At 41.8% G+C, this 13224-nt stretch overlaps 1 protein-coding gene across 1 annotated transcript in view; it reads right to left on the bottom strand.

The window, feature by feature from the left end:
* Positions 1-13224, bottom strand: part of ptprr (protein tyrosine phosphatase receptor type R) — a 289950-nt gene that overhangs the window by 156600 nt on the left and 120126 nt on the right. The gene's annotated exons all lie outside the window — the stretch shown is intronic.

Raw genomic sequence — 13224 nt, forward strand, 5'->3', positions numbered from 1 at the left:
CAGGGTCCACGTTTCTGATCCATATCTCAGCACTGACCACACGTAACACTCGAGGAAGCCAATTCTACTTTGGATGTCTACCTTCCGATTGCATAGTAGATCTTTTAGCTTCATGGACTGGGTCTTAGCCATATATATATATATATATATATATATATATACAGTACATTTCTTATTGTGATTTATATCTTCTTAACTGTACTGCTGCCACGAGGCAACAAATTTCACGACATTTGTCAGTGACATTAAAGATGATTCTGATTCTTCCTGACAGGCGAGGGACACCAGTGAGTGAATACAGAGCAGGAGAGGAAGAAATAGACAACTGGCCAAAGTCAATGCTTTGGTTGATGATCAGATGATCCATACAGTTCTATTCTTCTATGTGCGACTGTAGTGGTAACGGTGCAACTGAGAGGCTTTTGGGGCTTCGTTGGAGGGCATTAAAGTGTCAACCACATGGAGAGGGCCTGGAGTCACATATAGGCTGGACTGTGCAAGGACGGCAGATTTCCTCAGAAATAGTTCAGAACCAAGGACTACTTATCATGTGGTGTAGGAATAGTCCAGATACATATACATGTGGAAAAATGGAACTACATGCAAATGTAGGGGAAAAAACTGGATGGAAAATGCAGCGGAACTTACTGTATATCATAACAAAAGTATCAGTTTACCAGTCAAGTTTATTGCTGTCCTAGATGGTGTTGCGTTAGTTGAGTCTTGTCCAGGCAAATGGAAGCACTCCATGACTCTTCTAACTTCCACCTTGCAGATTGTGCTGTCAAAGTAAATGTCATCACCAATAATAAAATAATTAAGCCCAGATATACCCCAGGATGAGATATACCCCAAACCGGATGAGATATGCCCCCAGATTACTGTGGGGAGCGAGGGAGGAGATTGCTGAGCCTCTGATGATGATTATTGCATCATCAATGGGGACGGGAGAAGTACCAGAGGATTGGAGGTTTGCAAACGTTGTTCCCTTGTTCAAGAAAGGGAGTAGAGATTACCCAGGAAATCATAGACCAGTGAGTCTTACTTCAGTAGTGAGCAATTGTTGGAGAAGATCCTGAGAGGCAGGATTCATGAGCATTTGGAGAATCATAATCTGATTAGGGATAGTCAGCATGGCTTTGTCAAGGGCAGGTTGTGCCTTATGAGCCTGATTGAATACTTTGAGGATGTAACAAAACACATTGATAAAGGTAGACCAGTGGATATAGTGTATATGGATTTCAGTAAGCCGCTTGAATAAGATTCCACATGCAAGACTCATTCAGAAAGTAAGGAGGCATAGGAAGGAGACGTTGCTTTTTGGATCCAGAATTGGCTTGCCCACAGAAGGGAAAGGGTGGTTGTAGATGGTTTGTATTCTGCATGGAGGTCGGTGACCAGTGGTATTCTGCAGGGATCTGTTCTGGGACCCCACCTCTTTGTGATTTTTATAAATGACCTGGATGAGGAAGTAGAATGGTGGGTTAGTAAGTTTGCTGATGACACAAAACTTGGGGGTGTTGTGGATAGTCTGGAGGGTTGTCAGAGGTTACAGTGGGACATCGATAGGATGCAAAACTGAGCCAAGAAGTGGCAGATGCAGCTCAATCCAGACAAGTGTGAAGTGGTTCATTTTAGTCGGTCAAATTTGAAGACAGAATATAATATTAATGGTGGGACTCTTGGCAGTGTGAAGGATCTGAGAGATCTTGGGGTCCGTGTCCATAGGACACTCAAAGCTGTGCAGGTTGACAGTGTTGTTAAGAAGGCGTGTTGGTGTGTTGGCCTTCATCAACCATTGGATTGAGTTCAAGAGCCAGGAGGTAATGTTCCAGTTATATAAGACCTTTGTTAGACCCCACTTAGAGTATTGTGTTCATTTCTGGTCACCTCACTACAGCAAGGATGTGGATACTATAGAGAGAGTGCAGAGAAGATTTACAAGGATGTTGCCTGGATTGGAGAACATGCCTTATTTGAATAGGTTGAGTGAACTTGGCTTTTTCTCCTTGGAGTAACGGAGGATGAGAGGTGACCTGATAGAGGTGTACAAGATGATGAGAGGCATTGATCGTGTGGATAGCCAGAGGATTTTTCCCAGGGCTGAAATGGTGAACAAGAGGGAACATAGTTTTAAGGCGCTTGGAAGTAGGTCCGGGGGTTGGGGTGGGGAAGGGGATGTCAGAGGTTGGTTTTTCACACAAAGAGTGGTGGGTGCGTGGAATGCACTGCCAGTGACGGTGGTAGAGGTGGATAATATAGTGTCTTTTAAGAGCCTCTCTGATAGGTACATGGAGCTTAGAAAAATAGAGGGCTTTGCGCTAGGGAAATTCTAGGCAGTTTCTAGAGTAGGTTATATGGTCGGCATAACACCATGGGCCAAAGAACCTGTAATGTGCTGTAGATTTCTACGTTCTATGTTCTAGAACACATGCACTCTCATGACTCAGGTATTCTTTTGATTTACTTGTGCACTAGGAGAACAGCATCACCCCTCTCACCCACAGTTTTCTGAAGCCTGAACAGAAAACTTCAATTTTTATGTAAAATTTGCTCATCAGTTACAGATATTATTAATTATTGAATTTTGCATATGTTTGAATGCCTTACTCACAAGATTAAACACCATTCACAAAAGAGGTGTTAAAGTCAATCGAAACTTCAAGCAGATAGCCGATGATATTTTGAAGATAGCAAAGACAAAAGGGCCTTAGTTATTGGGTAGGTTTCACATCCTTTTGTTATTCGTCTGTCTCAGGCACCCCCTGTTGTGTAAAGGGGTGTCATATTTTAGGAAGACCTTTTCTGGAAAAGTCTCACTACAGAGGCTTCACTCATTTGTCTTGAGTAAACAATATCTTATATGTAGTAAGCAGAGGTGTCTCCAGCGGTTTCACTTCAAAGGTCTTGCTTGACTACAACTGCCTCAGGCTATCTGCAGCTTTCGCCATGCAAAGGGTTTGGAGAGTCAGATGGTGAGTCACCCACCTTAAATACTTAACTCTCCTCTGATCTACATTTGTCACTGCAGTAGTAGTAGATGGCTATTGAGATTTCTGGTCAACAAAACGTTGCAAAGCAATTTGCTGAAAAATCGAATAGACAATAGGTGCAGGAGTAGGCCATTCAGCCCTTCGAGCCAGCACCGCCATTCACTGTGATCATGGCTGATCATCCACAATCAGTACCCCGTTCCTGCCTTCTCCCCATATCCCTTGACTCCGCTATCATTAAGAGCTCTACCTAACTCTTTCTTGAAAGCATCCAGAGATTTGGCCTCCACTGCCTTCTGAGGCAGAGCATGCCACAGATGGGGTGGGAGAACGGATAGCACGTTTTTAATCCCACACAAGGATGAGCAACATTTGGAAAAGTTTTCACAGTTGATCAGTGGAGGCATGAATCTTGCAATAATTTAAAAAAAAATCTCTGGATGTTGTATGAGGCTGGGAAACCTTAGGGGTTTTGCTAGATGAATAAGACTATTAGTTCTCACCTCAGAACTCTTTGACTCTTTGTATCCAATGCTACACCACTGTGTCGGTAGCAAATAAACATAATTGATACAAGGTAATTCACTTATGATTAAAATAGGAGAATGGCCTTTTTACTGATTGGAGGCACAGTAGAGGACAATGCTCTACAGTACCAGTGACCCAGGTTCATTTTCCTGCGGGCATACTCAGCAATCTATAGAATAGTGACAACAACAGGATCAATGAATGATCAACCAGAGTGCAGAAGGCAACAGACTCTGCAAATGCAAATATAAATAAATAGCAATATCTTTTGCAGTTTAAAGTTGTCCACAGGACTCATATGTCTAAAACCAAATTGGCGAATTCTATTCTGATATTAGTCCCTGGTTTGACAAATGCAAAGGAGGTGAGGCTTCCCTTATTCATATGTATTGGGCCTGTCCTACTTTGGAAAAAAATTGGAAAGATGTTTTTTTAACTTTATCTTCTATATTAAATTGTCATTTGGAACCTGATCCTTTGATCGCTCTTTTCGGTATTTCTCGAGACCCTGACAAGCATTTGATCCTGGCAAAACGATGAACATTGTCTTTTGCCTTTCTTTTAGCGAGACGTGCAGTACTCTTTAAGTGGAGAGATGTAGTTCCCCCTACCCATGTTCAATGGCTTAGGGATATGTCTTGTTTAGATCTTGAAAAGATTTACTATTCACTTTTTAATTCGGACATAAAGTTCTATAAGGTGTGGGGACCTTGTCTTGAATATTTTCATAATTCTCACTTAGATTGACAGTTGTATTTTTTCTCTTCCCTTGATATTCAGATCCTGCATTTCTAGCTTTCTATGATCCTTTGATTGGGTAGCAGGCTACTTTTTTAAAATGATTATTCATTTCTCTTTTTACTACAATATATAGTTCTGGGGTGATAAAAGTTTCTCTCAAATGTCCTTTCAAATATTTATACTTATAATATAATGGTTGTTTTGGAGTTGGATAGTGGGTGGGTTGGGTGCTTTCCTTTCTAATTTTTCTTTTTTAATATGGGTGACTTGCTCATTTGTTAAGATATGTATTATTGCTATTTTTGTCTGTATCGCAAAGATCCTTCTATTTATACTATTGATTGTTTTCTTCTATACTGTAGTTTGTAGAAAACCATAAATAAAATATGAAAAAATAGCAATAAATAACAAGAACATGAGATAATGACATAAGGAGTCTTCAGAGTGAGATCACTGGTTATGGGAACATTTCAATGATGGGGCAGTGAAGTTGAGGTAGTTTTCCCCTTTTATTCAAGAGCATGAAGGTTGTAAATTGTCCCACGATTAGGCTAGGGTTAAATTCAGACTTGCTGGTAGCACCTCTCAAAGGGCTGAAAGGACTTATTCCACATTGTATCTCAATAAATAAAATTAAAATATAATCAACACTCACTTGTTTAGTTCTCAAGGGATATTGCAACTATGATAAAGAAGAAGAGGGAGTTGTATGAAATGTATAGGAAACAGGGGGTAAATCAGGTGCTTGAGGAGTATAAGAAGTGCAAGAAAATACTTAAGAAAGAAATCAGGAGGGCTAAAAGAAGACATGAGGTTGCCTTGGCAGTCAAAGTGAAGGATAATCCAAAGAGCTTTTACAAGTATATTAAGAGCAAAAGGATTGTAAGGGATAAAATTGGTCCTCTTGAAGATCAGAGTGGTCGGCTTTGTGCGGAACCAAAGGAAATGGGGGAGATCTTGAGGTTTTTTGCGTCTGTATTTACTAAGGAAGCTGGCATGAAATCTATGGAATTGAGGGAATCAAGTAGTGAGACCATGGAAACTGTACAGATTGAAAAGGAGGAGGTGCTTGCTGTCTTGAGGAAAATTAAAGTAGATAAATCCCCGGGACCTGACAGAGTGTTCCCTCGGACCTTGAAGGAGACTAGTGTTGAAATTGCGGGGGCCCTGGCAGAAATATTTAAAATGTCGCTGTCTACGGGTGAAGTGCCGGAGGATTGGAGAGTGGCTCATGTTGTTCCATTGTTTAAAAAAGGATCGAAAAGCAATCTGGGAAATTATAGGCTGGTGAGTTTAACGTCAGTAGTAGGTAAGTTATTGAAGGGAGTACTAAGGGACAGAATCTACAAGCATTTGGATAGACAGGGGCTTATTAGGGAGAGTCAACATGGCTTTGTGCGTGGTAGGTCATGTTTGACCAATCTGTTGGAGTTTTTCGAGGAGGTTACAAGGAAAGTGGATGAAAGGAAGGCAGTGGATATTGTCTACATGGACTTCAGTAAGGCCTTTGACAAGGTCCCGCATGGGAGGTTAGTTAGGAAAATTCAGTTGCTTGGTATACATGGAGAGGTGGTAAATTGGATTAGACATTGGCTCGATGGAAGAAGCCAGAGAGTGGTGGTAGAGAATTGCTTCTCTGAGTGGAGGCCTGTGACTAGTGGTATGCCACAGGGATCAGTGCTGGGTCCATTGTTATTTGTCATCTATATCAATGATCTGGATGATAATGTGGTAAATTGGATCAGCAAGTTTGCTGATAATACAAAGATTGGAGGTGTAGTAGATAGTGAGGAGGGTTTTCAGAGCCTGCAGAGGGACTTGGACAAGCTGGAAAAATGGGCTGAAAAATGGCAGATGGAGTCTAATACTGACAAATGTGAGGTATTGCACGTTGGAAGGACAAACCAAGGTAGAACATACAGGGTTAATGGTAAGGCACTGAGGAGTGCAGTGGAACAGAGGGATCTGGGAATACAGATACAAAATTCCCTAAAAGTGGCGTCACAGGTAGATAGGGTCGTAAAGAGAGCTTTTGGTACATTGGCCTTTATTAATTGAAGTATTGAGTATAAGAGCTGGAATGTTATGATGAGGTTGTATAAGGCATTGGTGAGGCCGAATCTGGAGTATTGTGTTCAGTTTTGGTCACCAAATTACAGGAAGGATATAAATAGGGTTGAAAGAGTGCAGAGAAGGTTTACAAGGATGTTGCCGGGACTTGAGAAACTCAGTTACAGAGAAAGGTTGAATAGGTTATGACTTTATTCCCTGGAGTGTAGAAGAATGAAGGGAGATTTGATAGAGGTATATAAAATTATGATGGGTATAGATAGAGTGAATGCAAGCAGGCTTTTTCCACTGAGGCAAGGGGAGAAAAAAACCAGAGGACATGGGTTAAGGGTAAGGGGGGAAAAGTTTAAAGGGAACATTAGGGGGGGCTTCTTCACGCAGAGAGTGGTGGGAGTATAGAATGAACTGCCAGACAAGGTGGTAAATGCGGGTTCTTTTTTAACATTTAAGAATAAATTGGACAGATACATGGATGGCAGGTGTATGGAGGGATATGGTCCATGTGCAGGTCAGTGGGACTAGGCAAAAAATGGTTCGGCACAGCCAAGAAGGGCCAAAGGGCCTGTTTCTGTGCTGTAGTTTCTATGGTTCTATGGTTCTATGGTCTGCAAGCTGACAGCATAATACACCCATCGGTGTGGCCTAGCACATCTGGTGCACACAACTCAAAGGTGGTATTAACGTCAGAAGAAATCAAAGTTCAAAGTTCAAGTAAACTTATTATTGAAGTACTCATACGTCACTATATACCACCCAGAGATTTGCTATCTTGCAGGCATCCATAGTAGAACATAGAAATACAATAGAATCAATGAAAAACTCTACACAAAAACTGACAACCAATATGCAAAAGAGGACAAACTGTGAAAATGCAAAAAAAACCCAATAAATAATAAATAAAATAATACAGAGAATGAGTTGTAGGGTCCTTGAAAGTGAGTCTAAAGTGCTCCCATAAGGTCACAGAATCAGTGAATCATAGATTCAGTGGTATATGCGGAATTTCTTTTGAATTGGGCCTTTGATAAACAATTGAACTACACATCTTAAAAGTCATCGAATGACTCATTTTATAGAAGTGACCTTTATTCGCCTTTTAGAACTAGTTTAAAATGCGAAGAATACATGAACGGGAAGGGAAAGATCCGATCCATTTATCTTGAACAGTGCCGGAGATCTAAAAGTATCTGTAAATCACTTTCGCCTTTGTCTTCCTTATTAGAATGTTCTGATAAGGATCACTCCACCACATCCCTTTTAGTGTGTTAGAAGGGAAATGTAGCAGGAATAAAGACATTCCTTTTTTTTGAAGTAAAGGTTACTTACTGCTATTCGACATACTTTGCAAGGTTAAAAGTTTTAAAAGCTTCCAGTTGTTTCAATCTGCAAGTGGCCTGTGGTATTTGTGCATGAGTCAAATAATATTCAAAAGATAGGAGGCAGTCTGATTTAAAACTGGAGCTGTTTTGACCCAAGGTCATGCAGGATGGATTGAAAATTACCCTGACAGATTTTCCCTTGTGAAAAGGACAATTAGAACTTCCCAATCCATTCCCTTGACCTCATAAACCAAGTTCACAAACTTTCAAAGTTGCTGCAAGAGAGAGTGCCTCTTAAAGAGAGGAAGGGAGGGGGGGAGGATTCCTCTTCACAATTTCCTACTCTGTTCTTGCAGACAAGAGTCTTTAAATCTGGATGCCAGTAGAAAAGTATCTTGGTTGTGTGAGGCAATTAAATAAACAGTAAAGTCTGAAAACTTTTATATATAATATGTATACTTTCATATACTTATATATAAGTTGGCTGTATTTTACTGATATTCTATATGTGCTTGTTATCTTGTATAGGTGAGAACTAGGCCTCAAGCTGCAGTGTTGCCTGTAGACAGTCGCCAGAGTAGTGTTGTCAACTGTCCTGTATTAGCCGGGACATCCCGTATTTTGGGCTAAATTGGTTTGTCCCATATGGGACCGCCCGTGTCCCGTATTTCCCCCGTTAAGGTAGAGCGTTCCTATGAAACCTTTCGTGCAGAAATGGCGTAAAGCGAAGAAGCAATTACCATTAATTTATATGGGAAAAATTTTTGAGCGTTCCCAGACCCAAAAAATAACCTACCAAATCATATCATTAACACATAGAACCTAAAATAACACTAACATATAGTAAAAGCAGGAATGATATGATAAATACACAGCCTATATAAAGTAGAAATAATGTATCTGCAGTGTAGTTCCACTGAACAGATTCGGGAAGGTTAAGCCAAAACTGATTTGTAGAAAATAAATCAGCACGTACACGCATGTGCACGTCAAGCATGCGCTCACAGGTGCCCACACAAGGCTTCATGGTCATGGTAGTCTTTCTCGGGGTAAACACAAGTGTCCCGTATTTGACTGCTACTTTTGTCCCTTATTTGGGAGTGAGAAAGTTGGCAACCCTACACCAGAGGGAGGTGTTGGAGCCAGTGCGATCCACTAGGGGCAGTGTGGTGCGGTGTCCAGACTGGAGCCAGTGCTGATCCCCCCAGTGTTCACTCGGCAGAAGACAAGCTCTAATGTGGTCGACTGTAGATCAATGGCTTGAGTTTGGACACTTCTGTTGCATGGCTCTGACACCAATATGTGCTTGCTAACTTGTACGTGCTGTATGTGACTGTTGCTTCTGTGTTTTGCACCTTGACCCTGGAGTAAAACTGTCTCGTTTAGCTGTTTTTATGAGTATTCATGTATGGTTGAATTGACAATTAAACTTGAATTGAATTGAATTGATTACAGTAGATCAGGATTCTAAATGTTTGACAAATTATATTCCTCGTCTGATTTTCCTTAAATTAATCAAATAAATTGTGCTCATATTGTGCCATTTGAAAGGGCACAAATATCGCATTGTAAACGTCAGCTCAATGCCTGCTTTTGTTGTTCAGTTGTCTCATTCTCCCCAAGTCAGCTCCCTGACATTTTCTCGGCATTGAACATTTTAAAAAGAAATCATGAATTTTACACCAAATGGAACAGTGAAATAGCAGAAAGGATTTCTGACTTTGTAACTGAATTCAGTTGAGACGAGGAGCACTGATAGGTAGAAAACATCTGAGAGCATTTTCATGGCACCTCCATCATAACGGGCAGGTCAGAAATGTGAGAGCCAATGTTAAACAAAATTATCATGCATCCCAACCTACGTCTGGTGCCAATTTTTGGTGGTGAAGCCTATACAATGTCTGCAATTCACTGTCAAGAAGTCCTGTGATAATATGTAACTCTGGCTTATTGGTGGAGGGGAACAACTTTAAATTTCAGGGTACACACATAAAAGTTGCTGGTGAATGCAGCAGGCCAGGCAGCATCTCTAGGAAGAGGTACAGTCGACGTTTCAGGCCCAGACCCTTCGTCAGGACTAACTGAAGGAAGAGCTAGTAAGAGATTTGAAAGTGGGAGGGGGAGGGGGAGATCCAAAATGATAGGAGAAGACAGGAGGGGGAGGGATGGAGCCAAGAGCTGGACAGGTGATTGGCAAAAGGGATATGAGAGGATCATGGGACAGGAGGCCCAGGGAGAAAGAAAAGGAGGAGGGGGGAAAATGAGAGGATGGGCAAGGGGTATAGTCAGAGGGACAGAGGGAGAAAAGGAGAGAGAGAAAAAGAATGTGTGTATAAAAATAAATAACAGATGGGGTACAAGGGGAAGGTGGGGCATTAGTGGAAGTTAGAGAAGTCAATGTTCATGCCATCAGGTTGGAGGCTACCCAGACGGGATATAAGGTGTTGTTCCTCCAACCTGAGTGTGGCTTCATCTTTACAGTAGAGGAGGCCGTGGATAGACATATCAGAATGGGAATGGGACGTGGAATTAAAGTTACTATTTCAGAGGACCTATAAGTACAATTGCAAAGAGAGCACGGCAGCACCTCTACTTCCTCAGAAGTCTGCAGAGATTTGGCATGACATCTAAAACTCTGACAAACTTCTTTTGATGTGTAGTGGACAGTATGTTGACTGGCTGCATCACAGCTTGGTATGGATACACCAATACCTTTAAATGGAAAATCCTACAAAAGGTAGTGGATTCAGCCCAGTAAACACGAGAACATCAATGTATCTATGGCCAGGCACCTTCTATGGAAAAGAGTAAACAGTTGACGTTTCAGGTTGTGATCTTTCATCAGGACGGGTAAAGCCCTCCCAGCCATTGAGCACATCTACATGAAATGCTGTAGTAGGAAATCTATATTCATCAACAGAGATCCTCATCACCCCAGGCCATGTTCTTTCCTTGCTGCTGCCATCATGTAGAAGGTACAAGAGCTTCAGGACTTGCACCAACAGGTTCAAGAACAGTTACTACCCCTCAACCATCAGGCTCTTGAACAAAGTAGTTAACTACACTCACTTGCCCATCCATTGAGATGTTCCCAAAATCAATGATCTCAATTTAAGGACTCTTTGTTTTGTTATTTCATGTTCTCATTATTTATTGCTATTTATTTATAATTGCACTTGCAGTTTGTTGTCTTCTGCACTCTGATTGATCTTTCATTGATCCTGTTATATTACTATTCTATAGATTTGCTGGGTATGCCCCCAGGAAAATTGACCTCAGGGTTGAATATGGTGACATACATGCACATTGATAATAAAATTTACTTTGAACTTTGACTGCTGCAGTCTTTTGAGGCCTCTACTTAAGTGAAAACATTTGTCGGCCATGTTTCCTCGGGCCTGAGAAATTTGGCAGGATACTGAAAATGGGAACAGTTGAAGTAAGCAGGTGATAGACAGTACAATGGCGTGGCAATTAGTGTAATTGCTACACAGTGCCAGTGATCACCGATTGAGGTTTTAATTTGACCACTGTTGGTAAGGAGTTTATACGTTCTCCCCATCACTACGTAGGTATCCTCCGAGTGCTCTGATTTTCTCCCACACTACGAATGGTTGGGGTTAGTAAACTGTGGGCATGCTGTGTTGATGCCAGAGAGTGGCACCAGTTGCAGACTACCCCTCCAGCACATTCCCCGTTGATTCAATCCAAGTGATGCATTTCACTGTATGTTTCACTGTTTCAATGGACCTCAGCTGACAAATAAAGCTAAATGTTTAATCTCCGGTCACTTTGCACAATGCTATTGTGGGCCAGGTGTACTTCCTTCATGCTATTCTTCAGCTAATGCAAGTTTTTCTGCCCCCCTCCCAAACTCAATTTCAAACTTCCACACACCACCCCGTCGATCTGCGCATGACACCCCCCCCCCAGCTCCTTCCATGATCCTCCAGCTCTCTTGCCGCTGACCTGTAACTGCCTCCTAATCCTCTCCTCAGTTGTTTGACCAACTCATCACCGGTTCTCAGTTCACCCTTTCTCTCAGTTTCTGGCCTCACCTCCACCTGTTAGATCTTTACCTCACAGTGGGGGGAGTTGATGCTTTGCTGCTGCTTGTGGGATGGGAGGTGGGAGAGGGGGGCTCTGGGGTTTTACTCTTTTTCTGTCATTCATTCTTTGGAGTTCTCTTCTGTTTTTGTGGATGTCTGTGAAGAGCAAGAATTTACATTAGTATACTGTATACATTCTCTGATATTAAATGGAACCATAGACTCGTTGTTGGACATCATGGAAGCTTACAATTCTAATGCCATGCCAGAGATTTGAGCGTAATACTTAAGCTGATATACCAGCCCTAGAACTGAAGTAGCTCAGCAACTGGAAGAGGTCATCCTTCATATGGACCCTCAACTGAGGCACTGCCCATATTTCTTCCTAATTATCAGTCTATTTCCTCATCAGCAATTGCACTCCTGTTTGTTAATCCCACTGCCCTTGGGCCTCAGCACTTTCTCCTGGCCTGAATCTCTTTAAGAATGTCACCTGCAGCATCACCACAACATAACACCAACCTCTGTTAAGGAACTGTTAGGGCACACTTCCAGTGGCTGCCCGTCTGAAGCATCATGCTTCATGTTTCCCTGGCAGGTTGACTGTTAATTGGATGACATGCCAGCAGTAGGTGCTTGAGATTTCCTGACTCGTCCTTCCACTCTTACCCCACAACAAAACACCCTTACAAACACAGTTCTCCAAGTCTCCCCACACTGTGTACAGTTTTGGTTATCCTGGTGTAGGAAGTGCATCATTAAGCTGGAAAGAGTGCAGAGAAAATTCACAAGGCCAAGACCTGAGAGCTTGAATTATGGGGAGACTGAACCCGTTTAAAGAAAACCTCCAACACCCAATGCGCAAAAGAAGAACAAATGGAGCCAACAGCAAAAAAAAACAAGTGAGAAACAGAGAATATCAAACATCAAACCACAAAGTCATTGTAACAGTTTAGCAATGTTCAGTTTAGTTCAGTTCAGTTCAATACAGCGCTGCATCATTTGTTCAGTGTAGGCTGCCGAGCCAGTCCTAGTCCAGTAATATCCCAGCCAGTCCTAGCCCAATAATATTTCACATCATCCTAATTTGTTTTTGATTTACAAAGAAGCCGGAGATTCTTGGCAGTGCTAGAAATCCAATTAAAAAGCTGTCAGGGTGTATGGCTTACACGTAAATCTAATGTTCAGATGCAAAGTGTTGATTAGCTTTTCTTAAGTTGGGCCAAAAAGGAAAGGCTACTGATACATCGAGCACAACAGAGAAACGCAAATCAATACCCAACCTAGCTGTGCTTCCTGTCACCATGGGAACCTGCCTGATTAGAACCATGATTTCCTGCTTACATACCCTAGGATTTGGTCACTCTAGCAACTAGCATAAGCCTATGACAAACATTTAAGGAAAAACACACATCACAACGTGCAAACGCTCAGTAGCTGTCTGGAAGAGGAAAGCAGTGTAGGGCACAGGGTAACAATTCCCGCTAGCCTGAGACTTCAAGTAGCTAAGTGAGAGATGGTGTA

The sequence above is a fragment of the Mobula hypostoma genome, chromosome 9 (genome assembly GCF_963921235.1).
Source record: "Mobula hypostoma chromosome 9, sMobHyp1.1, whole genome shotgun sequence".
Lineage (NCBI taxonomy): Eukaryota > Metazoa > Chordata > Chondrichthyes > Myliobatiformes > Myliobatidae > Mobula > Mobula hypostoma.